The sequence below is a fragment of the Balaenoptera physalus genome, assembly GCF_965194825.1.
Source record: "Balaenoptera physalus genome assembly, chromosome: 18".
NCBI lineage: Eukaryota > Metazoa > Chordata > Mammalia > Artiodactyla > Balaenopteridae > Balaenoptera > Balaenoptera physalus.
The window spans coordinates 1697074-1723585 of record NC_138899.1 but is presented as its reverse complement, the minus strand read 5'-3'; the positions used below and the strand labels follow the sequence as shown (position 1 = coordinate 1723585).

General features: G+C 48.1%; 1 long non-coding RNA gene across 1 annotated transcript; it reads left to right on the top strand.

The window, feature by feature from the left end:
- The first annotated feature begins 274 nt into the window (after window positions 1-274).
- Window positions 275-26512, top strand: LOC309647524. Its single transcript, XR_014256142.1, has 3 exons — window positions 275-1331; window positions 25647-25792; window positions 26427-26512. It is a non-coding gene; the product is annotated as an uncharacterized lncRNA (long non-coding RNA).

Sequence of the window (26512 nt, the reverse complement as noted above, 5' to 3'; positions counted from 1 at the left end):
GACAATCTCAAGAAGGTTTCGTGGAGCTGGTGTTTGTAGAGGTTGGGTTTGGGAGGGCGTCTGGGAGGTTGCAGGAAATCCTACCGAAGAGAACGTTCTGGACTGAAGTGTTAGAATCGTGTGTACGGCATTGACCACTGTGAGCGGGCTTGGGGAAGTGGCTGGGGAGGATGGGAGGGGCAGGAGCGCAGTGTGTGGTCTCCGTGGGCTGTGAAGGACGTGGCCTGCCGTTGCCTACAGAGCTCTGCAGAGACACTGCCGGGTGACAAAGCAATCGTTCTCTTCTGCAGAACGGTGCGTCTACTCGTGACTTCACGGCAGGACTTCTTCAAATGTGGGGCATGAATGGGCAGAGACACCTTGAATAATACCCTCAGATGCAGGACAGACCCAGTGACTGCGGGCACTCCTGCTACAAACTGCTGTGCCCCAGGTGTCACCGTCATGCCATCGCGTCAGTTCTCCTGGGGATGGAAGCTCCTTGGGGCTGGCTGCGGACGGCCTTAGGTGGCCCCGGTCCTGAGGACCTGAGGTGTCCTGGTGGCAGCACCTGGCCTCTCGGCTCATCCTCCGCACGACAGCGTGTGGCTCTTCCTCTCTTCGTTCTGTCCTCCAGATCTGTGACCCCTGCTTTAGGGATGCAAGGCCACTGCAGAGGGGAGAAAGGGCTCCTGAGGGATCAAATGAGGCGAAACTTCGGACATTATGTAATTCCTTTCAGATGGACGGACGGGTAGGTGGATGGACAGATGGCTAGGTGGTGGATAGGTAGATAGAAAGCATGTGAATTGTCCCTACCTCAGCCGTCTGCTAGAAGTCCGTGTGGCTCTGTTGCCAGGTCCCCTGCTGCCCTGCTGTGCGTTCACCTCAGAATGTAAGCTCTGGACGGAAGGGTCGCGGTCCCTCTGACTGGCCTCCGCGCCAGAGTTCCCATTCGCAGCAGGAGGCCACAGGATTCTCCGGGAACCTGGAGCCTGGAGCAGGAGGGACGGTCAGACTTGCACAAACACGCGCTTGCTCGCGTTCCAGCTCAGACTCGCACGCACATCTCCATTCACGCGCCCACATCACGACCTGGGAGAACCCTGGAAGAGCGGGGGAGGCTTGTGCCCTCGGGACTCAGGGTGAGGAAGCTGAGGCCCGGGTCACCTTCACTGAAGGAATCAAGTCATGAGAAACTGCTCTTTGGGGTGGGCTGAGAACACTCCGTTCTTTGTAAATGCTCCCCAATTCCGGGGAACCTTGAGATCCCTCCCGCCTGGGCAAGGACTGCTGTGGGCTGGAAAGTCATCGACATCACTGAGCAGCGGCTCAGGAAGGCACAGGGTCAGGTAGGTGAGGGGCTCTTTGCTGAGCGGCCACCGCGGGGGGACAGCCTGGGGTGCGCGACCAGAGGTGGAGTCTGGGTGCCTGTGGGACGGATGTTTATTTGAAGAGCTAACATCAGGGCGTCGGCGTCTCCCCGTTGACTTGGCCTAATACACCGGCGTCCCGTGGGAGTTGAAAGCGCATTTGCTGCCGTGCTTTTTTGTGCATTAGTGTCCATTTTAAGGTAATGGGTGTCTATCAGTGTCAACATGTCTGCAACCAATTAATTCAGCTCACTACTTCTTCCCAGTAATCTCGAATCGCTGGGCCGTCCGGTGCCGCATGATATTAAGTGCCCTTTTGACCCCTGTGAGCCGCATTCACAGCAGGGCGTGAGGGAAAGTGACGTGTGGTGTCTCAGAGCCGCAAACTGACAGGCAGTATCGCTTACGAGAGAAGAAGATTTTTATAGGAGGACTTTTTAAAAGGAGGACTTATATTTAGTATTATATACATTTTAGGATTTATATTAAGTATTAATGTATTGTAGGTTATGTATTAAGGATTATACATTAAGTATTAGACATAGAATGTATTTTGTAAAAGATCTCATAAAAATAAAGGATGACTGCGCAGTAAATTTTTAGTCGTTTCTTTAAAGTTTTACAAGTAGTTAGAAGAAATCATATATGTGAAGTGATTGGTTGCATTTGAAAGAACATACATCAGCCAACAGGATAGAGAGATGCAGTCAAAATAAAGAGGCTGTAAGCTTCCCCAGAGGATGGGAGGGCAGCACATCTGAGCTGAGACGGACCAGATGAAGACGAAGCCACGGGCACTGCACGAGTCACCCCTGCCTTCACGATCCTTTGTAGAGAGGAAACCTCCTGCACCGGGACTTCAGGAGCTCATGGAGCCCTGGAGCCTCTGGACTTCCAGGTCCTGCCCCGCCGTCTCTGCACCTGTACTGACTGTGCTTGCTGCCTAGTCCCACAGGCGGTGTGGCTCGGTGCCTCCCTAGGTGCTCTGGGTGCAGGGACCACTAGCTGCTCAGAAACCCATGAGGATGTTCGTTAATCTGTGAAGAATTCTGAAACGAAAGCAGTGAGTGACTCTAAAATAGGAAAAGAAGACTACACAAGTGAAATTTAAACTTTTTAATGAAATGTTTTAAAAGCATGTCAAGTTCTTTAATGGTTAAATTTAGTTTTCACTAACACTGTATTAGCTTTGGAAGTAATTTAGAAGCTAGCGTTTCTTACACAAGAATCCCTGAGTGTGCACAATAACTGCCCAGACAGCAGAGCCAGTTGCTGATCAAGTGAGTTATTTGTTGCCCAGTGAAACAACAGTGGTGCAAAGGAGCGTTCGCGTTGGGCTCATTTCGTGCGAGGCACGTTTCTACCTCCAAAGGCGTGTTAGTTAATTTACTCGTCATGATAACCGGTGATAAGAGCACTATTGTTATTTCTGTTTTATAAATGAGGCAGAGACATGTTAAGTAACTTCTTCCAGGTCACACAGAACTGGGGTTTTAGCATAGCCCTTAACCACTGTTCCATGCCTTCTCTTAGAGGAACAATTATAAAATACTTCTAAGACTTTATAACAAAACATTAGGTTAGATGTGGGATGTTCGGGCATGTGTGTCTTTGAGATTGCTTGGGGTGAGGTCTTTAAGAGTGAGGGTGTCCGGGGCCTGCAGACATGTCCCCTGGCTTTAATGACGGTCAGGTAGGAAAGCGCCTTGGTTCCGTGGGCCCGAGGCTTTGCTGGCCGGAAGGAGTCCCGGCCTGGGAGTGATGGGCGCATTCCACCAGTGGAGCGAAGGACGAGGGGTCCTCTTGGTCAGGGTGACCTTCCTTAGCTCTTCATGGAATCAGAGTTGCATCTTCTCTGAATATGCAACCTGTGAATGAATTGGGGTTGTTCCTATTTGTCATTTTACTAGCAACTCATTAGAGCCATTTCTTTGGGATTAAAAAGAGAAGAAAGAAGGAAGGTAAGAAAAGGAGCAAGCTAATGGTTTACCCTGAATGCTACAGCAATTTACGGGGGCCTGAATGAAATGACAGAATTGCCGTAATGTTAGATTTAACACATTTTATTTTAGCAATGTGATTATCTGATCATATCTCCAAGTGCAGCCAACATTACAAAAGTAATTTTTATAATTGTGGAGTCATTCACTCTCAGATGGTTCAGAATGACTTTTGAGGTCATATTACCAAATTTTCAGCTTTAAAACAACTTTATCCTGTCATGAACATAACTACAGCAATATGAACAAAACTGGAATTTCTCATGCACATGGCGAGACAGAGAATTAAAGTCCTTTGTGCTTTGAGAGCATGACTTGTCGTGTTGCCTTTTCCTATTAAGGATAAGAATATTGTTTGCCAATATTTGTTTTTTTCCCTCCCGCCTTGAGCACCGAGGATTTCCCCATGTCACTCTGTCCTTCTCCCCCGACATTTCCGCCAGAGTTTAGACAGGGCGGGGGGAGGTGACCATGACATACCCTCTGGGAAGCAAGGGGTCACATCTGCGGAATGCTGGGTGGTGTGGTAGGTCCCCGGGATGGGCCTCCTGCTGGGTCTTTGGCGTCAGCCTTAGGTGAGCACCTGTTTTCATGAACAGAGATCAAATTCCCAGCTCCTAATACACTAGTTGCAGTACTCAGTCACTCGTAGTAACTCTTAATTAGTAGCGCTCGTCACAGGCACACCCAGGGCACTTCTCTGCACTGAGAGTCCCTTAAGCTGAGAAGGAGCATGGGTGCGGGAAGAGGCGGACCCAGGTATGACTCCTGCTACCTGGTCCCTCTGCTTCAAAAGTTGTGCACGAGTGTGTTCTCTGTGTCTGTGAGTCTATTTCTGTTTTGTAGGTAAGTTCATTTGTGTCATATTTTAGATTCCACATATAAGTGATATCATATGGTGTTTGTCTTTCCCTTTCTGACTTACTTCACTTAGTATGACCATCTCTAGTTGCATCCATGTTGCTGCAGAGGGCGTTAGTACAGCAGAGACTGTCACAACATTGTAAATCAACTATATTTCAATTCAAAAAAGAAAATAAAATTCAAAAAGTTGTGCACGGCCTGATCCAACTATTGGTCCTGGCTTTCAGGGCAGCTTCTTGAGAAAATAGTGCAAAATTCTGGAGATTAAAAAAAGTTTTAGAAGACAACGACAGGTTGCCAATGTGCTTCATCTCGCTGCTTCTCCGGCGTTCCCTGTCCCGCCATCTGCCCAGGGGAGAAGCTGTGTCCTCTTCCTGACTCTCACCAGCCACGTGTGCCCTCCAGGCCTCCGCTGTGTCCACGGCCCAGGGGTGTGACAACCTCCTCCCACAGGGGCTGTCACAGAACTGCAGTCGACAGTTGGCAGGGTGCCCGGGATGATGACAATTTAATAAACGTTGGGCGTCCTGCTCTAGGTATTCTGGCACAGCTTGGTGATGGCAGGTGGCCTAAGGGGGAAAGTGAACCGTCTGTTTTGGACTTTGCTCTAGAAGATTCTGTTACTGGACAACCCTCTAGGTCCCCCACCAGATCCCTTGGTTCCTCCAGGCCAGCCCTTTCCTGACCTGGGGTTGAGACGCCAGAGGACAGACTCGGCGGCGGGGGACCGTGGACCTCCACTTGGGACTTGGGAAGCTGTTGTCGCCGACACAGCCTGTGGGACCCATCCCACAGTGGAGAAGGCACGCGGACGCGGATGTAGCTCACGGCCTCGTCCCCTCGGACCATGACCCGTTAGTTTTTACTACGGTCGTTTCTTGAGTGTCCGTTTATTGAACTCTCAGCACAGACAGAGCGCCCACGTGCCCAGCCGAGGGCTCAGACGCCGTCACACAAACACATGGTCTCTGCCCTCATTTCAGTCGGCTGCTTCTTTTCAACTAAAAGAAAAACGTTTAAACCAAGTAACGATTTGTTTTCTAATCCAGATGTACACTTCTGGGCTGGGTCTGTGCTTGCCGTTTCTGCCTCTGGTTTTCCAAATCTGCAAAGCTGGGGCGTGTTCAGCATGACAGTGAGGGATGTTGGCTAAGAGGGGGGAAACAACACACCTGCCGTGCTGGTCTCGGTGCTCGGGTGGGCGCCGGTGAGCTCAGGGTGACCGGAGACAGAGCGTGCTGGATGTGACCAAGTGAAAAGCACACGGACTTTTTACCATCTCTTCCCTTTAGAGGAACATCATGATTGCCAATTCTTTTTTTTTTTTTTTTTTAATTTTAGTGAAGTATAGTTGATTTATGATGTTATGTTCATTTCTGCTGTATAGTAAAGTGATTCAGTTATACATATACATGTATATTCTTTTTCATATTCTTTTCCATTATGATTGATCACAAGATTTTGGATGGAGTTCCCTGTGCTCTACAGTAGGACCTTGTTGTTTATCCATTCTTTATACAATAGTTTGCATCTGCTCATCCCAAACTCCCAACCCATCCCTCCCCCACCTCCTCCCACTTTTTATTGCCATTTCTTGAGGCTATATTTTTAGTGAGCTCCTTATGATTTCAACATGTAGAAATGCTTCCGTGATTTCATAAATCAAATTTAATGATACCTTTTAACCAGCCCCCCAAGTGCCAAAGTGGTCTGCATAAGATGACAAATAGCATAAAAGAATAAAATAATCAGCTGGAGAAAACTTGCAGTGCATCGGGTAAAAAAATTTTGTTGTCAACCCTATTTTATTGTATTTCTGAACGCACTAGAGAGTTGTTTTGCTTCGTTGCCCATTTATCTTTGGTCTTAGAGATGAAGACACCCAGGTTTCATTCCTCATCTGAAGTTAGTGTTACAGACATTGTAGCGATGTTAGTGATACTAAGAGCAGCTGTCATCTGTGAGTCTCTACTGTAGACGGAGAACTTCTGATACGGGATTTTATAAGCAGTCACTTTGAGCCCCATCAACAGAGGAAGGAGATGAGGTGCTGAGAGCTTAAGTAAGAACTGGTGCCAGGCCCACAGCTCGTGACGGAGGAGCTGGACACCCTGGACCTGGGGAAAGCGCCTCCACCTGCAGAGGCCTCCATGCTCTCTGCTCTAGAACCCAAGCGTACGCCAGAGAGTTTCCAGTCTCGAAGTGTTGGATCTGTGTAGGCAGGAAATCTGCGTAGCAGTACCCCAGAGCCAAAGAGGTCTGTGATAAAACGACTGAGAAAAGCTCACAGATTAAAGTCAGCACAGCAAAGTAATAAAACTATGACTTCTGGTTGTTACATTGTTTTATTATTATAAGATGCTTGATTATAACAATCCAAAAGAAGATGCTCATGCTATATTAAAAATATTAAGATGTATGAGAGTAAAAACTATGGTGTAAAGTAAATCTTGTGTAACTCTCCTCAGTGGAACGTGGTGTCAAGGATCAGGTTTCGTTCGTGTTTTGTTTTGTTTTCAATAAATTTCTTTCTTTCTTTATTTTTGGCTGCTTTGGGTCTTTGTTGCTGTGTGCGGCTTTCTCTAGTTGCGGCGAGCGGGGGCTACTCTTCGTTGTGGTGCACGGGCTTCTCCTGTTGTGGAGCGCAGGCTCTAGGCGTGTGGGCTTCAGTAGTTGTGGCACGCGGGCTCAGTAGTTGTGGCTCGTGGGCTCAGTAGTTGTGGCTCGCGGGCCCTAGAGTGCAGGCTCAGTAGTTGCGGCTCACGGGCTTAGTTGCTCCGCAGCATGTGGGATCTTCCCGGACCAGGGCTTGAACCCGTGTCCCCTGCATTGGCAGGAGGATTCTTAACCACTGTGCCACCAGGGAAGCCCTTTGTTAGTGTTTTTATTGTTCTTTTTTTTTTTTTTTGAATGAAATAGCTAAAGGAAACAATGGCTTCCTTCAGATTTATAAAAGAAATTGAATTCAAGCCTGATAGCAAAGTCATTGTTCGTTGGTAGTCTTTAGTGTCAATATACTGTAAGACAAAAGGACATGAATTGGTTAAATGGGCACCCCCCACATACCCCCAGCCCCTGCATATGGCGCCCATGTGACATTTTTGCACACCCTGAAACGCGGAGGTGGAAGGATCATTTCATTCCTCTCTCTGGGTGTCCAACAGTGACTGATATAAATATTTTATTAGGCAGACCTGCAGGTTTCTGAAGATTATATGTCTTATCAAGTTAACCCTTATAATTACGTTGTCTTCTGCAGCTATAGGATCTCTTTTAATTTTGCGGTCCTTTGGTAAATATCGAACCATAAGAAAGATGTACAGCCGTAAGCCGAGACTGAGGCCGAGACTGTGCAAACCACTCCTGGCGTGACGTGGGGGTGAAGGGGCCCCCGCTCCAGGGCTCTGCACAAGCCATCTCTCCGAGGGGAGGCCCAATTAGGCCAGAAAGTAATCTCCGTCCTTCCTGACCCCCTGACCAGTCTTCTGTCTCTCTGCTAGGGTTTGGACCCGCCTCCCTCCTCTGTTTTGCAAGGGAACTTTCCTGCTGAAATCACACCCCCAGGAGGGGCTGGGGCGTTGAGGCAGGGAAGCTCAGGCTTGGCTGGGCTCCCCTCCTGTGCACCGCTCCCCTCCCAGGGCAGTGGTTTCTTCCTATCATCGTTTTGTGTTCTGCTCCGTGGCCCCATGGGCACAGCCATCAAAGCACCGGGTGCCTGACCCTTCGGTGCAAACGCTCAGCTGTCCTGCATGGGGCAGGAGGGAGCCCCTTATGGCCCCCGAGTGTGCACGGGGAGGGGCGGTCAGAGGTCAGCCCGCGTCCTTGATGCTTGATGTGCCCCGCCACCCGCCCAGGCCTGTCTCTCCTCTCCACCCGTGCCCGCGGAGCCCAGCCCCGCACACGGCGCCTTTGAAGCTAATGGAAGCTAATGGAGGCTGCTTCTTGGATGTGCCTGGCGGGGACCCTTCCTTCTCCACCGTGGTCACTTCTGTGTCTCTCTCTCCCTTCCTGCCTATCTCATTCTGCTCACTCGCGCTCAAAGATAATTACACCTCTCACACCCCCTGCGCACATGGCCCCGAACGGGTCTCTGGAGAAATGTTTATGAGCCGAACAACATGGCAGGCAGTGAGCTCGAAAGCCACCATCCGTGTGGAATTCTGAGCGGTAGGAGATGCAAAACAGGACATGTCCATGGAATTGTGCAGCAGTGGGAGGGACGCTCTCTCTTGCCTGACTTTCATGAGGGTGCTTTCTGCCAGCTCTGTCTTGAGCCATGTCCTGTGAATGGTGACGATGGGACTTCGGTCCCGGGGTGCCCTGGGCAAGCCGGCTGTGTTCAGTCTTGCCATATAGGACCCCCTGGGCCTGAGGGGGACTGGTGGTCAGTCCAGCTGGAGTCGGTCGGCTCTGAGCACTCACCAGCATCCCGACCAAGGACTCACCCCAAGGGAGGTACAGTCAGGGGCTGCAGAGGGTCGAGGACGAGGCCACCGACAGAGGTGGGAACCTCTGAGCAGGCGTGGGGACCATCAGGTGGACTGCATCGTGGCCCCATACGCTTGAAACCAGTCTCTTCGCAAAGGAGGCAGCAGACAAACGTGAATGAGCTGGGGACACAGGAAGCGCTGTGTGTCCTCTAGAGAGAGTGCTGGTCCAGGGGGTCGGAGGGCTCCTCTCCCCTGTGGGGTTTCCCTCAGGACAGGGGGCAGGGCGGAGAGTGGGCTGGGCCAGTGCACATCCTGATGAAGGAGCAGGGAGATGCCGGCAGGCTGGGGTGGCAGCACCCTGTGTTCCCTTGGGCCACGTCAGCAGCACCCTTGTGGCACTGGCCCCCAGGTGGACCCCAGCCTCAGTGGCTTCATGGGGTCTTGGGTCCATCTGGTAGTTTTGGTGTTGGCAGCAACAGGTGAAGTGGCTACTAAAGAAGATAAAAATGGCAAACGGGGGCAGGTGAGGAAAAAGCCACAAGGACACCTGGGACAGACCCCCTCCCTAGAGATCCCCCCACCTGGACTCTCTTTGTCTCTGACTTTCTCTCTCTCTCTCTTTTTTTGGTACTAGAATTTAGGACTTTTACCTTGTCCCAAAGTGCCTGAAGCAAAGAGCGTGATAAAACATCTTGCTTTCTTTTATAGCCCCCCCCCAAGCAAAAACAAAAACTATGTGTTGGAAAAAAATTAGTTTTGCACATGGGATTTTGTATAATATAAGTTCAAAGCCTACACGTGAGGGTTAGTTCTGTCGCATGTTCTGGGACATTTCCCTTCCCATACGCATTTTAGAATAAGCCTATATATGTCCACAAAAAAACTTTCCTGTGACTTACGTAGCAATCACATTAAACCTATAGGTTTGTTTGGGGAGAACTGACATCTTTACTATGTTGAGTATTCTAATCCGTGAACACAGTGTGTCTCCCCAATTATTTTGGTCTTTTTTTATTCCTTTCATCGATCATCATTTTGTAATTCTCAGCATACAAGTACATGTTTGTTTCTTTGGAGCAGTTGTAAATGGTATTACATTTCTCATTTTGATTTTTCCTTGTGTATCATTTGTTTATAGAAATAAAGTTGATTCTTGTATGTTTATCTTATATCCTGTGATCTTGCTGAACTCATTTATTAATTCTAGAAGTTTTTGCAGATTACTTAGGATTTCTACATGGACAGTCATATTATCTGTGAATATAGGCTATATTTTCTTTTATTTTTTTTTTCGAACCTGTATTCCTTTTTATTTCTCTTTCTTGCCGTATTGCACTGGCTGGAACTTCTAGCACTAGGCTTAATTAGAGTTGTGAGAGCAGACATACTTGCCTTTTCCCCAGACTTACGGAGAAAATGTTCAGTCTTTCACCATTAAGTGTGATGTTAGCTGTAGGTGTTTTTTGTAGCTGATCTTTATTAGGTTTAGGAAGTTCCCCTTTATTCCTAGTTTGCTAAGAATCATAAGTATTAATGGGTGTTAGATTTTTTCACGTGCTTTTTCAATACCAATTAATGTAAGCATATGATTTTTCTTCCTTAGTCTGTTGATGTATGGATTACATTGATTCATCTTTGAATATCGAGTCATCTTTGCATACTTGGAAAAGGTCCCACTTGGTCATGGTGTATTATGCTTTTTGTACATTACTAGATTCAGTTTGCTAAATCTTTTGAGTATTTTACATTTAAGTTCATGGAAAATATTGGTCTGTAGTTTTCTTTTGTCTTTGGCTGGTTCAGGTGTCAGAATAATACTGGCTTCATAAAATGAGTTGGGAAATACTGTCTCCTCTGCTATTTTCCAGAGGAGATTTTGTAAATGTGATGTTAATTCTCTAAATGTTTGTAATTTCTCCAGTAAAATCATCTGGGCATGGAGACTTCTTTTTCTGGAGCTTTTAAATTACAAATTCAACTTTTTATGGGTTGTATGAGGCTACATATTTTTTCATTTTTGAAAAGCAGGAGGCAGGTACTCTGACAGCTTCTCGGGTAAGAAGTACAGGGCTGGAGGGGAGGGAAAGGAATAAGTGGAGATAATTAAGGTCACTATCATCATGATCCTGAGATTTCCCACTTATAAAATGGTCCATTTGTTGGCTACGGCACGTAATGCAAAAGTTCATCTTTATTTATTTTATTTTATTTTTTTAAATTATTAGCACCTTTAATTATTATTTATTTATTTATTTGGCTGTGTTGGGTCTTCGTTTCTGTGCGAGGGCTTCCTCTAGCTGCGGCAAGCGGGGGCCACTCTTCATCGCGGTGTGCGGGCCTCTCACTATTGCGGCCTGTTTTGTTGCAGAGCACAGGCTCCAGACGCGCAGGCTCAGTAGTTGTGGCTCACGGGCCTAGTTGCTCCGCGGCATGTGGGATCTTCCCAGACCAGGGCTCGAACCCGTGTCCCCTGCATTAGCAGGCAGATTCTCAACCACTGTGCCACCAGGGAAGCCCCATCTTTATTTTTATACCTAATATTCCTGAGACATATCTGGCATGATTTTGATAAACTTTACCATTTCCTATTTCTCTTTCTCTTTTTTAAAATTTAGGACCTTTACAATATAGAAATACTTCTGGTCTTAACCTAGTTTTCACTCTCTTTTTCTCTCTATTATATTTAGAATGTGTTTCCAAAGTCAGTTTATTTTCTTGCGTTTGTTACAAAAGAAGCAAGCATCTGCCCAGATAACTAATGGAAGCTGAAAATCTATTCCCGGGATAGCCCTCCCTTTGCAAAGTACAGTTTTTAAAAGATTTCATGCTCCGCGGGATCCTCTGTCAGTGTCAGTGGAGAAAGTGTCACCGGGCTGAGAGTGTAACTTATGTTGCTGTTTCAAACACACCTGTGGGAAATACAAGCACATACGGATACTTTCTGCATCTGTTATCTGTGGCTACTGCAGTGTGGCCTTTGGCAAACTCGTTTCCCTTTGGGACCTAGAAGAATACTTGCTACCAGGTAATGTTTATAAAGGGCTGGCAAATGCATTATTTAAAAAATACAGTTGTTTTTTTTTCCATTAAGCTGGGAAGGAGATGTAAATTATGTCAGCAAGGCCTTTGAAACAATAATTTGTCTTTATGAAATATGTCTTGCAAATGTTCCAGATGTATCTTTTAAAATGAAAAACAAATGCCCGAAAGACCACTTGTCTGATGGCCCGTGATGATGAAATGGGAGAGTGATTTCTGCTTGGAGCGTGTGATGCACACCACACAGGAGATTGTGGAGCGAGGGGCCCTGTGGGCTTGGTTTCTGTCCGTAGGAACAGGAAGGTAACCTACCTCCTGTCTGGTAACCCACCCACCCAGCACAGCCAAGGCTGGAACTGCCGGTGCCCCCATCTGGAGTCATCCCACGAAAACCCTCCTGTTGTTTAGAAGTGCATTATTGTCAGTAAATAAACGCTGTCATCTCAGGGTTTAGGACGTTAAGCGAGAGGGATATTGCATTAATCACTTGCATCCCAAAGCAGGTCTTGTTTCCCGGGAAGCAGGATAAATAGCAAATTTGCTATTGCTGTATAAATTGCTGTATAAATAGCAAATTCATATTCTATTGATGATATAGCTTCGGACTGCTATTTATTTTACCTTCAAAACGTGTGAAACACTCCTGATCTTTTTATTTTTTCGGGGATGAACAATTACAGCATCAAGAGACATTTAAATAATGCTTAATTTTTAATGCAGGAGAATGAGACAGGTGGAAGTGTTCTGCCCAGACTTCAGATCAGGTTTCTGGTTTTTAAGCTTAATGTGCAATATTAGCCTATTAAGTGGCATTCTTTTATTTGCTATATTCTCCATCCCCATTAGACGTCATTTCCATTGATGTTTTGTATTGTTTGCATGTTAGCACATCTCCTATTAAAATACGGGGGCTGAAGGGGAAAATAATTAGATTTATGGCTTTGTACTCTGAGTTTCCAATTTAAAGGTCTGTTAAAAACTAACTCACGCTGTGGTACATACATGGCCATTATCTGTTTAAATTAGCTTATCAGCACAAAGTTTCTCCTTTCTCGATTTTCCTGGAGAGGAGGAAAGCCGGCAACTGACCTCTCCACTCAGTTCAGACACAACTTGGGATTAATCGTCACAGCAAAACCCACTTGACCCAATGGTCATCACTAGCCAATTCATGATGATAATTTCTACATAACTTTTTAATACTCAAACTTCTTTAGGACAGCTGGACGGCAGTGACATCCTGAGCTTTCAGGCAAGCAGGAGGAACTTTTGAGTGACTGGCCCCGAGGCTCTGGTGGGCCTGCTCTTACAGCCGTCCACCTGGGGGGTCCACAGGACTGATGCTCAGAGCAGCCTGTGGGGAGATCAGACCAGGGGCTGAAACACCGGCTCAACCCTGAAGATGGTGGGAAAAGGAGGCCGGTATTTTGGGGTGTCACAGCTCTAAATACACATTCTACCTACTGGCTGAGTCTAGGCTCATGAGATTAAAGATAAATAGTTTAGAACGACTGACTTGCAGATACACCAATGTGAGATTCAGACCTGGTTCTCCTGCTTTAGAAGTTTCACTTGGGATGATTTCCTGTCACTTTTTGAGTCCATTTCCTCAGTTTTAAAATGTGGGAACTACTAGTTTTGTTTAAATAATTTCACACCTTTTCTGTCTGGGAAACCTTTTTTCCCATAAATGGAGCAAAGTCTGAGGTAGCCCACGATGCCTTCCTTTTCCTCTAAGTTCTCTCTGACCCTTGTGTAGTAGTATCTTGTGGTTTAAGCATGATGTAGAAAGGAAACCATGAAAAAATTGTGGACAGTAACATCAGCTTCTCATGATTAGAGAGAGTATGTGTAACCCCGGTGTGCTGGTTTATTGGTGACGCTAATGACATAATAGGCTTCATGTCCCCTGTAACATAGTGGATTCAGACAGCAACCTTCTGGACGTGTCAGAACCAGGTGGATTTAGAGTCCTGAATCCATCATCTTGGGCTGGTCCTTGTGCCTCAGAGTTTCTATTTGTCAAACAGGGATAAAAATACCTACCCTGAGAGTTTTGTTAAGAATTCTAGGTGTTTTCTGTAACAAGCCGGCCAGCGTTAGGAGCCTGACTCCTGCCTGGGATATTGAGGAATTTGCTACGTGATGCTGTCTTCATAGCACCCCTAGGAGGTACAATTGTTGTTATTGGCTTTCCCTGGACACCCAGGAAGATGGGGCTCCCCCACCCCTGCCATGTAAATGGCTCTTGTTGAGTTTGTGGTCCTTCTAGACCCAGCCAGTGTTTTCCCTCAGGAACTTCCTTTAAAGCCGGGTCCCCATCCCTGGCCTTGTGTCCGAAGCGTTCAGTAGTGATAATTTCTAGAAAGTTTCGTCACTGATGACAAGATGGGATTCAGTCGGGACCCAGGTATCAGCAGTGACCCAAATCCTTCCTAATTAATTGCAGCTTCTTTTCTACTATAGTGTAGGAAGTGGCTGGATTCAAAATAACTGAAAACCTCTTGCAGACCAAAAATAATTGTAAAAAATTTTAAAAAATCAGTGTCTTCAAGGAAGGCCATCACTTTAAATATACATCTCTCAGAAAGTTTATCTGATGATACAGTTTAAGCTGTAGGAAGCAGTATTCAGTATGTGTTAGCAGGAGAATGATACGTGCACAGATGCCTTCACTTTTCTCCGAAGACGTGAATATCTTCAGAAGCCACATGCCCAGCCTGAGGAACAGCATAAAGAAGTCACGGGGGAGACAGCCCGACTCTAACTTTTTTCTGGCTGTGTAATCCAGGACAGCGCAACCTGTGATCTGGTCTTTCAAAGCTTAAGGCTCCATATCTGTAAAATGGGATAGTGCCGCCTACACCTCGGATTTCGAGAATTAAATGAAACAACATATATAAATACACATAAATCACGTGGCTCCAACCTTGACACAGCGTGGGTGTTTAAGAACTGCTCCCTTCTGGTCCTATGATTATGGGGAAAAAGCAAAAGCATTTAGTTTGTTAAATGTTCTATTAACATATTTCTGACTTTGGGTTTTGCAGTCCTGTACGCATACCCTCCAAGGCATCTTTCATCTCCAGAATCCCCATGCACTACAAACCTAGCACATGAAGATAACCCACCATGATTCACGGGAACCACTAATCCACTCCTGGAGCACGACCACCCCTGGGTAAAAAGATCAACAAATATTTATCAGCTACATAACACCTCGACTAAATTCAATGGAGTCCTTTTATAGTATTTCCCAAAGGACGGAGATAAGAAAGCCGTGGATGATGGCGCTGTTACACCTGTGTGTGTTTATCCAGGTCTTTAAAAGATCAATACTGTAATCAGGGAGTCAAATATTAGGCAATTATAAGACTTCAGAGACTAGATGATGAATTCAGTCCCTTTTCCTCCAGTTGGGTGATGCAGTTAAATCAGAAGCAATCATCTTGCCCCCAGAGGGAGTGGTACTCCCTTGTGGACCGTGAAAGCACAGGCTGAGGATCCTCTGCCTTCTGTTTGTTTGTGTATTTTTCAAAATAAGCGATGCATCTTCCCCAGTAAACCCTGGGTGCTAATCAGAAGACAGGAACGGCTCACCAGCTCCGTGCTTGCACTCGGCTAATGGCATTAAAATTCCTGCGTGCGCCGCGGACGCTGCGGACGGCACCGCCGCCTGGAGCGCCCAGTCAGTCCCGGCTCCTCTCCCTCTCGTATCCTGCTGTCTGTTTGCCTGAGGTTCTGAGCCGTGTTCAACTCTGAGAGAGCTCCAGACCTCGGAGCACGCACAGTCCTGTCCTAGGGTCATCGGAGTTCCAGAAAATCCACTTTGCTCGATGTTTGTGACCTTCACTTTGTCTTCATTGAGTTGCCTACTTTGGCAGAGCCTTGATTTCTCAGTGTTTGAAATAGGACTGACAACTAATTACCTCTATGCCTGGAGATTGCCGGTGAGGCACACCTGAGCATGGCGGCCAGGAGCCAGTCGATTGCCAAGAGAGGCGGCTGGCTCCTTCAGAGACCGGCCCCAAGGGTCTGCACACAGAAGAGCCCCAGCAGAGTCGCCTCTGTTTCATATTTGGGGTTCTCTGGATCCACCATTTCCAAGAGGGGAGGCTTTTAAAGGGAAGGCTGATAAGAAGGAGAGCAGACCTTCAAAGAAGAAGGTACTGAATCCCCAGCAGCAAGGCTCTGCGAAGCACGTAGTAGGTCCTCACAATGAATGGGCTGGACAGTTAAAGAGAAGGGGCGGGAGGAGCAGGCAGGTGATGGCAGGGAGAAGGGAAGAACCTCCGGAGACCGGGGCGTGAGGAACAGGAGGTGTGCACTTAGGAAGTTATACTTAGGAGAGACAGGGAGCATCAGAGTCAGAAAAACACGGGATGTGACTGAGAACGTGTGGTTTATCTTCACTGAGGACGTATTATGTATCAGGAGCTATGCTGAGTAATTGGCACGCAGGTCTCAGGACCTTCCCAAGAAGCCTGTGCACAGATTGTCCAGACGTCACAGGTGACGGGGGCAGAAGTCACAGCCAGGTAGGTCGGCCCTGCCCTTGTGCTCCTTCACGGCTCTGGTTTGTCGACATCAGGGTTGGCAAGCTTTTCCTGTAAAGAGCTAGACAGTAAATATTTTAACTCTGGGTCCTACAGTCTCTGTCACAGCTACCCTTGCAGCTCAAAAGCGTCCACAGACAATATGTAAATGAATGGCCAGGGCGAGGTACCAGTAAAACTTTATTTACAAAACGGAGAGTGGGCCAGATTTGGCTTAGGAGCCTAGTTTGCTGAGGCCCCGTTTACATAAAAGTGGGCAGCTTCACTGGGGGGAAAAAGGCCAATAAGTGCTGAGAGGGGGGTAGACAGAGGGAGTGTAGGAGGTGTCAGAGCATATTTGGGAGGGACAGGAGAAGGGATTGATGCTGGTCGCTGCAGCTGGTCATGATGGTGGTGGTTCTTACCATGGTTTAATTGTATAATCGTTTCTGCTTCTAAAAAATGTTCACATACTTTAAAAATATAAATTAAATAAGTCGGTGTCCTCGACTGGAATCTTTTCTTTCCTAAGTGCCACTGCCCCGTACCTTCTTGTTGGTGACCTCCCTTCCTGTGGACATGCTCAGGTGAGTTCCAGGAGGCGCTGGACCCTGCATGCGAGGCAGTCTAAGTAGCTGAGTTTATAAAACATGTATTTCTCATCTCAGTCCTTTCATTAGCGCCAATCGGTTTTGGAGGGGAGTTGATGTCTTTTTATGTTTCCTGCAAAAAAAATCAAATGCAAGCATGGATGATTTTTCAGCTAGTGAAAGTCACCTTGATTTAATAATTTGTACATGTATTTTCTGTTTGTTACAAGTGCTCTGCTACAAGTAGATCATTTTATTATAATTCATTTTTGTTGACAGTAAAATACCTTGGAACTAAAACACGGAGGTGGCGTATTAGAACAAACTTGAACTTTCAGTTGCAAAGCACTGATCTGTGTTAACAGTTCAAAGAAAAATACAGAAAACGCTGCCCCTTGTCCAACAAGAAAACAATCCAAGGACACAGCTGTTGATGTGTCTGAGAGTGAGACGGGCTTGCCGTGTTTTGTGCCCAGCGAGGGGCACTCCAGAAGCATTAGCTTCATTTGCTTTGTCTTCCCTCTTCTGCTTCATCAACAGCGTGCCTCACCTCTGCGCGTTAGCCATACCAAGCAAAATGTCTTCTTGTCCTGATTAAAGTGTCTCTTTGACAAAGCCTCCTGCTTCCTAATTGTTTCACCTCTGCCCACATGACACACCAGGAAAAATTCTTCCTGGTCATCGTTTAAGTATTTGTCTTGACTCTTAGGATATTAGCATCATCAGGACCTGTGGGGCTGGCCATCTGGCTCATCTCTAAGCCATATCACACCCACAAGAGAGCTTTAGGGAGGTCTGGGGGCACCCTCAGAAATGGGTGTGCCTAACCCCCAAATGCCTGGGTAGGCTCTTGGAATGCAAATACAAAAGCAGAAAGTTGTAATTACCAGAGAGACACCAGGGTGTTTATCCCAGAAACAAGGTCTTCCCCAAAGTTTAGCAACCTGTTTATTCTCATTTCTGCTTTCACTGTTTGCCTGAGTTGCATGAAATCGGTGGTGGTCCCTTCAGGTACTAGAAAACATTATCTTAAAATGGTCAACCAGGAAGCCAGACACCCTGGAACACGCGAGTCCCAGTTTTCATCAGCGATGAAAATACTTTGGGTTAAGTCAGTCTTTGGGGAGAAGAAAACCCACATCATTTTTTTCTAAGCACAGGGCACCAGGTTGAGGTCATCAGACCTAGCATCCTTGTAACAGTGAAGCCACGGCGTGTGTTAAGGCCCTCCTCAGTAGTGGAGCAGGGGTTGGCCAACGACAGCCTGGGGCCAGATCTGGCTCACGCCCATTGTTTTTTTTTTTTTCACGCGCATTTTTAATTGGTAGTTTTTACATTTGTAAATGGATGGAAAGCAAATTGAAAGAAGAATGGTACTTCATGGCACATGAAAATTATATGAGATTCAAATCTCAATGTCCCTAAATAAAATGTGACTGGCACACGGCCACACATCATTTACATATGGTTGCTTTGGGGCTACAGGGGCAGAGTTGAGTAATGTCCTGCAAAGCCAAAGATATTTACTGTCCGTCCCTTTGGAGAAGAAGTTTCTGACGCCTTCACTGGAGGTCACTCCTGGTGCTCTGCTTGCCTTCTCTCGCTTACATTATCTGCTCTGAATATTTACTAAGTTCTGTTTAGGTACCCGGCACTGTGGTTCTGAAACATTTCCAGTAGGCTCTCAACCCATAGTGTGGGGAACTTCAAAATGCAACAAAGACATAAACACCGATGGATGAATAAAAATACACAGTGGTTGACTGCTTGACATTAAAAACCCAAGCCCAGCAGGCAAACCAGTCCCAATTTCAAATCACAGGTCATTCTCCTGAACACAATGCATTTCATCAAAGGTTTAGGAACCCTGCTTGCTCCAGGCTCAGCGGCCACAGGGCCCAGGCTCAGGCCCTGGACAAACAATGCATTCTGCTTCCCTTCTCGGGCCTCTGTGTCTGGGGGATCTGAGCTTTCGGGGAGCGCCTCCCTCTGTGCAGGCAGGTTTTCAGCTCATGGGTGGGTGTGGGCAGGGCCAGTGCTAATCGGAAACCCAACGCACACTTGTTTTTCTACTGTTCAGCCCAAAGTTTCCGGAATCTGTCATTTTATACGGGTTATGTAATAAGAGCCAATCGGCTCTGTGAAAACAAGCTCTTGAAAGGCAGAAAGTGTAATTTTTAAAAAGGGAGCGAGTGCATGTCAGGTTGTAAAACTGCGGTTTCTCCCCTTTCCCGCCAGCTGGCTGGCCCTCCAGTAATTGAGTCTGAAGGTTGGGTGCTTGTTCTCGGAATTGCCCGTGGAGCTTGTAGTCCTTTCCCGGCCTCCGCCGAGCCCCGGGACTGGGTTATTGACATGTAATGAGATCAGCCTGTCACTGCATCAGTGTGGGCGCAAACATCGCGGAGCAGGCCGCTGGTCCTTACACGGTCTCCACTGGGATGCCAGTGGCTTTGTCAACACGCCAGGCGAGGGCTGGACCTCTTGTCCGACGCCTGCGGCCGGCAGGTGCGGGAGCTGTGACGTCGCTGGTGGAAATCTGGCATCTCAGGCTTCCTTTTTGACACTGTGACTATTACTGTGAGCATCGAAGGGCACCAGTGACAGTAAGATAGATAAGGTGGGGACAAGCCCAAGCAACCCCCTCTGCCCCGCCTCCTGGGTCCTTTCCAGAAAGAGGTAAAGCCGAGCATGAAGCGCCTGGAACTCCCGTTGAAGTTTTGGCTTTTCCACACCCGGACTTTTAATTAATGTGAATTAGTTTGGGGGAAAGAAGCTTAGTTTCTTATTCTGAGACAGCAGTCTTATTCTGCGATGCTGGCTGATAACGGTGTAACTGGCCAGCCGACAGGTGGGCAGGTAGTGCTGGTAGCGCTGGTAGGTGAAGCTTCGGCAGAGGTAGAGACTCGCTTACAGATTGTCCCCACCTGTTGTCGGTGAGCCTGAGCGTTTGCGGAGTGCTAGACACTGAGCTTTGCGTCTGCATCCACCGCCTCCTTTATTCCCTAACGCCTCTTTGAAGTAAGGGCTTTAACCAACCCCAGTGTATCAGTGAAGAAGCTGCGCTGAGAGGTTTGTTGTCTTGCTAAATGTTACACAGTTTGGAACCCAGGTGGAATTCACATCTGTCTGACTGTTACCGCCTGTGCTCATAGCCCTTGCTTTAAATGGTGATGGAGGGGTTTTCATCCTTTGTATTGATAATCATCTGCATTAGTAATTCTAGCAATGGCGGCAACTCAGGAGAGGATGGTCCTAGGAGGTCCAGCAGGTGGTCCAGGCTCAAAGCAAGAACACTCAGGTCCCAGCGCATTGCCTTCCAGGTGGCTTTGTTTACTGTGGGACAAAGTGCAGGGCCCTTGGCTCTGGGGGCTGAGGATGGAGGGGAGGCTGGTGTCCCTCTGCCCCAGGGACTCTCCGTGTGCTCAGGGAGGAGTTGGTCACCAGAGGGAGGCTAGCGGACAGAGAGTCCAGTCTTCCACGGCCCCGCTCTTCCCGTCAGACGCATCTGGCTCTCTTCTGGCTACTCTAAGGAGTTGGTCTTGAGCTATCTAAAGCCTTCCTCGCCGAAGCCATAACAGAACAGGGGAGTGTAGCAGATAGAAGAGGAGGTCCACTCGGGAAAATTAGTATCTTTAATGGTGTTGACCGGCGTGGCCAGGGGAGGCCAAGGGCTTCTGGCCATCTCCAACAAGCCTCAGAGCCACCCGAACTTCAGTTTCCTTGGCTGCGAAATGGCCAGGGGTCCTGCTTCGTGAATGCCCTCCCTTGAGATAACTACTCGCTGATGTGTTCCATTTCATTACTGAGAGGCCTTTGAAGGTGACAGAAATGCTTTAAAATGTCACATCAATCAATAAGGCACATGACATTTGGTGGACAGAACAAATAGTACATCTTATCCTTCTTATGGTGAAGATACATTATATTTTATTTCATTTTTGGCAACTAAAAAACAGCTGGAAAAAAGGAGTATGTGTTTGCAGTTAAAAAATAAGTGAAAAAAAGCATGCCATGGAAAGCAGTTCTGCTCTCTAAAGGCAACTGCTATGACCAGCTTCTTGTAAATATTTCCCGGAATGATCTATGCATCCATAAGCACATATTGTATGTTTACCCATCAATCTACAATTGTGTACATATATATACAGTGTTATAAATATATCATTTATATATTCAATTCTTTATGACTACATCTAAGTGTATCTCTTAAAGATAAATTATAAATACTGTTTTTCACCTTGTACAGGCTCTCTTAGAGATGATTTCTTATCAGCACGCGTGGTTACCTGATGTTGTCTTACCTTGCCCACAGCTAAGGTTAGTCTGGTCTGCACCGTAGGCCCACACCTTTGTACCGTTTTCCAATGCTCTCGTACAATGCTGAGTGACCACTGCCCAGGTCCCCAGGTGACCTGCCACCTCCAGCTGGCTGCCTGGCCCTGGGCGGCTCTGGCTGTGCCACCCGGGAGGTCTGTACTGGCACCGCCTCTGGCGACCCTGCTCTTACAGCCTGTCCCCTTCCCGTGCCTCCCCAGGCCAATGGGGGAGTCCACACCAGGCCACAGAGCTGCCACAGAACGAGCAGATGCATGAGGCCTGCCCCATGCCCAGGTTCTCCCAGGGTCACCTTGTGTGGTTGTTTGTGGGAAGGGCAGCCTCCGTAGGACCACCTTAAATCTACGCAGCGTCACCCTGGGGACACCTCCTTTTTTTTACTGGCTGTCATGTATTTCACACCGTGGCTATCCCCTGAATGCATTTAAGCTGCACTTGCTTGCGGCATTTTACTGCTACGTAGAGCACTGCGGTAAACCTGTTTGCACCACGTACGCGTGTAGAGTGATTTGCTGGAAGCGGAGCAAAGGCGTGAGCATCTTCGGCTTGGAGAGAGAGTGACTAACTCCCTCCACCCCTGTTTGTTTTCATCAGCGTTTGAAGACTAAGTCTCTGTGGGCCTAGACTTTGTAATGCAGTGCCACCCAGAGTGAGAGCTCAGAGCCGCTTGGCTGAGGCTCGAGACACAGGCAGGTGGACAGGCCAAGGGCCACCGCTCCGGGGGGAGTCCTCGGAGGGGGTTTTCGGTGCTGGAGTGGACGTCTCGGATCCCAAGCCCCGACTTCCCAGGGTCCAGACTGCTTCCCCCGCCCCCGCCCCCGCCCCCGCCCCCGCCCCCGCCCCCGCCGGACACGGGAGCATCCCCTAAAACAAGCCTGGGCAGCGGAGGACTATCCTGCTGAGAATCGGGAGCCGGAGGCCGTGGCCGGACAGTGGAGCGGCCGAGAAGCGTGTCCCACCCCCTCCCCGCCGCTGCCTCTGTCTCTGCTGTGAGCTGGTCTCAGGGTCAGGATGTTACTGCAGAGGAAGCTTCAACTGGACATTGGTGTTCTTATCCAAACCTTCAGAGAAAGCGAAGAGAAAAAGGTAAAGAAGCTGCCTTTCAATCAGGAAAGCAGCCTGAAGAGGGCAGAACTTGTAACAAAGGGCGATTAGTTACACTTAATAGTTACCTGTGGTTACATTGTTTCTGTGACATAGAATATGCTTAGGCTCCTCAAAAGGTTATGCATAGATTTATCATAGAACCCAGCAAGCCTGCTCCTAGGTGTGTACCGCAAATAATGGGGATTAAGCGCTTGAACGCTTGTGCACAATTCAGGTCCACGCGTGTTCACAGCAGTGCTCTGTACAGGGGCCCCAGCCATCAACGGATGATGGATGAGCGACATGTGGTCCATCCATCCATCCAATGGGATGTTACTCAGCCTCAAAGAGGAATGAAGCACTGACACATGCCACCAAGTGGGTGAACCTTGAGGACATGTTGCAACATGAAAGCAGCCAGACACAGAAGTCCACATCGTCTGTGATTCCATGTGTGTGAAATGTCCAGAAAAGGCAAATCCATAGAGACAGAAAGTAGCCTGATGGTCGTGTGGGTCCGGAGGGCTGGGGAAGGGAGGGATGGGGAGCAGCTGCTTAACGGGCGAGGGGTTTCCTTCTGGGGCTTTGGAAGTGGATGGAAGAGATGGTTGCACAACACTGGAAATGTACTAAACGCCATCAAATCGTTCACTTTAAAATGGTTCGTGTTACGTTATATAAATTTCACTTCAGTAAAAATTTTTAAGCAATGCTTAAAAGGCACAGTACAAGCAAAGGTAGTTTCCTGTTTCCTGTTCTGTTAGCAGAGACTTGCAAATGACATCTTTGACTGTGGCTTTCATTGGCTTCTAGTGCTCGAGTTACAGCTGGCTGTGCTCAGACCTTAGGCCGTGTGCTGACCTTGACTTTGGGTCAAAGCCGCCTTTGCTCTGCTTTTGTGTAGGTTTTCTCCTCACCAAGATTTAGATCAGATGCTCCCTGGTGGAGGCGGTATGTGATTTTGGTTGAAGTGGCAATATTGATCCTTTAGGAGAGGTTAGTATCTTACATATTGATAATTTATTTTATGAGAAAAAATACGAAGCTTTCTCTAGGTTTAAAAGAAGTCGATCACTAGGTTTTTTGGTGTCTCCGAGGTCTGAAATCTAGGCACGACTCTGTCCCAGGCTGATTCGGTCAGCTCCAACCCCTCCCCACATGAAGGGAAGGGTGGTATTTCATGCACTGAGGTGTCTGCTGAATTTCCATCTCAGATTCTGGGAGGGTCCTGGGTCCCTGTGATGGATTTCTAAGCGCTTCTTGCTTCACAGAAGCTTCTGTGTTCCCTCCACGGGTCCTCCCTCTGGCTGCACCCACACCGGACCCTCTGCTGTTCCTCACCGTGACTCCTGCATCTGCCTCAGCCCCCTGGCAAATCCCGGTGGGAGTCGGTGACTGGTTTCCAAGAGCACAGGCTGCATGCCTTCTCGGTGCAGCCCTGAGGGTCCAGTAAGATGGACACAGTCCTTGCTCCCGAGGAGCCCCTGGCCTTGGACGGGCTCAGCAAACGCTCAGACGGTACACAAATGCTCGTAATCTGGAGCTCAGTGGAATTCATCCCACAGGGAGATACAGGGAACACACAGCAGGCTGCAGGAATTGGAGACCGTTTTCACGAGAGGGATTTAAATTTTAGGTGGTTTGGAAGGTTGGGTAGAATTTACTTTGTAGTTTAATGTAGTACCTGTTATTATTTTATATAACAAAACTAGACACAGCTATTATCCCCAAATCAGGCAATACAGACAAGTAAAAAAAAAATAGACTAAAAACAGTTGTACCTGACTAATGAAGACGAAACTGGTGGCACGGTGGCATGCATCTTTCCAGAAACCCTCCTCCCTGCAATACACACGGACTTAGTCACGCATATTGTCTAGTCATGAGCTGCTTAGTATGGATCAGGCACTATACTCAGGGTGTGTATATATATAGAGAGAGAGACAGAGAAAGAGAGAGAAATAGAATGATAACATTCATGAAGTTTTATAATCTGCTTTTTTCTCCTAATAGCATATTGATTTTTTCCCATGTAAACAAATTTGTTTCTACAGCATCATGTTAAATGACCATGAACTATTCCATTAAGAAGCTGTATAACAGTTACTGACACATGCCCTCCTGGAGGGTTTTCCATTTTTGCTAGGAACTCAGACTGTGACAAACACCCTGGTTCTAACCATTTGGCACATCCTTCGTGATTTCCTTTGAATCAGTTCTCAGAATCTTTCCGTCAGTGGCATGTACATGTTAGAGGTCTTTTCCAGCCTGCCTCTGGATGGCCTCCTGCAATGCACAGATTTATGCTCTGACCAGCAGGGTGGTCTGGTGATGTGGTGTCTGTTGCCCTGAGAGCTCCCTAAGAATGTTTGTTTTTGTTAGTTTTATAGGTGAAAATTCACCACCTGTTTGTATTGAGTTGATTATTACATTTCATGTGCTATCAAGCTATTTTGCCCCTCCTTCCCCAGCTCTCCCTCCCTCTTCCTCCCCATCCACCCCCTTCTCTCTTTCTTCTTCTTCCTCTTCTTCTTTGAATTGCCTTTTCACACTTTTAGCCATTTCTTCAGTTGTTTTTATCATTCATTTATAGAAACTCTTTATTTATTAAGGATATTAGTCTTTGTCTTGAATGCTGAAAACATGTTTGCAGATGGATGTCCCTGGGACTGGCAAAGAGAAAGGGAGGCGTCTTGTAAGCAGAATGCACGGAAGGAGCAGAGGTTCGGAAGTGGAGGTGCTGAGGCTGGTGGTGGCTGCAGGAGAGGCCCCGGGGATGGGCACCCGGGGGTCAGAGGGCATGTGGATGGAGGACGTCTGAGCAGAGGCTGGGGCTGGAGCACAGAGGCCTCAGAGGCCAGGCTCAGAACCTGAGCGGAAACTCTGAAATGCCCCTGAACAAGTTAAAGGGGTGTGTGTCTGCTTGACTAGAGGCCAGTAAGCTATTATATCCTTCATATAATCCTGATCTCTTTCATCTGGGGGAGCGCAGGGGTTTCTGTGTGAGATCTGCACAAGTGCCAACCAGCTTAGAAACTAGGTTTCTGGCTTCTCTCAGCTGTGGGAACGTGAGTTACTTGAGACTGACCTTGACTGTAAGTGATTCTCACTGGGTTAGGACAGCACGTGGTCAGCAGTTAACTTTCTAGATTCCACCGTGCTTGGTACTGCGGGGAAATCCTAAGTTCGGGAGATGTTTCCAGCACCTGGGGAGAGAGGGTGGGGATAAATCAAGCCCATCGGGTGGATGATACCCCGTAAGACGTGATGGCTCCAAAAGAGAAGAGTCACGTTTGGTTGGAAGCAAAACAGACTAAAAGGGCTTCGCTCGGTGGGCTGACGCTGGGGCTGCAGAAGCCCTTCCCACCTTTGCCCGCAGCCTTTGTCTGCAGCTCAGTGTGCCTTCTGCACGCAGCTCGTGTCTGGCCCCGGCACCGGTGACGCTGCCGCGGCAGGTGAGACCCCGAGGCCGCAGGCATTTGTCTTTCTGGATGATGTCCCGTGCGGCAAAGCTTAGAGTGTGGGAACAGTAAAGGGTTCCAGAAAGGGTCACCCTTTCAGGTGAGTGCAGTGCGTTTCGCAAGCCGACTGCAGCCCTGACGGGCTCCAGGAGATCGATGTGTCACTCGACCTCTCTGACTCTAATCACCTCACCTGTCACGTCGTCCTCAGTACCGTGTGGCTTGAAAATGTCCCACCCAGATTCCCACGTTGAAGCCCTAACCCCCAGAACCTCAGAACGTGACCTTCTTTGGAACTAGGATGATTGCAGGTGGAATCAGTTGAGGTCATCCTGGGGGAGGGAGGCCCTAATCCAGTGACTGGTGTCCTTATAAAAGGGGAATCTGGACACAGAAGAGACCCCAGGAGACGCCGTGGGAAGACTGGACTCGTGCTGCCCCAAGCCAGGAGCCACCAGAGGCCTCGGGGAGGCCGGGACAGACCCTCCCCACCCTGCCCACACCGCCATCCGGGACTCGTGCCCCCAGGGCTGTGTCTGTTGTGGTGTCACTTTGTCACGGTGCCCGTGTGACACTGACCCGCACACGTACCTGGGAAGAGGTGGGGAGGGGGGCTGGGTGGCCGCACGTGCATGTGGAAGGCCCCGGCTCCCTGCAGCCCGCCCCCTGCATCTCCCGCGGCCCCGTGTGGTGTCGTGGGCTGACAACAGCATTGTTCCGTTTTGCCTTCTCAGCTGTTACAAGAGGGAAAGCCACGCCGATGAAGAATACGTCATTTCAGTTTTTTTTCCCCTTTCTGTGAAGTTACAAGGCAAACAGG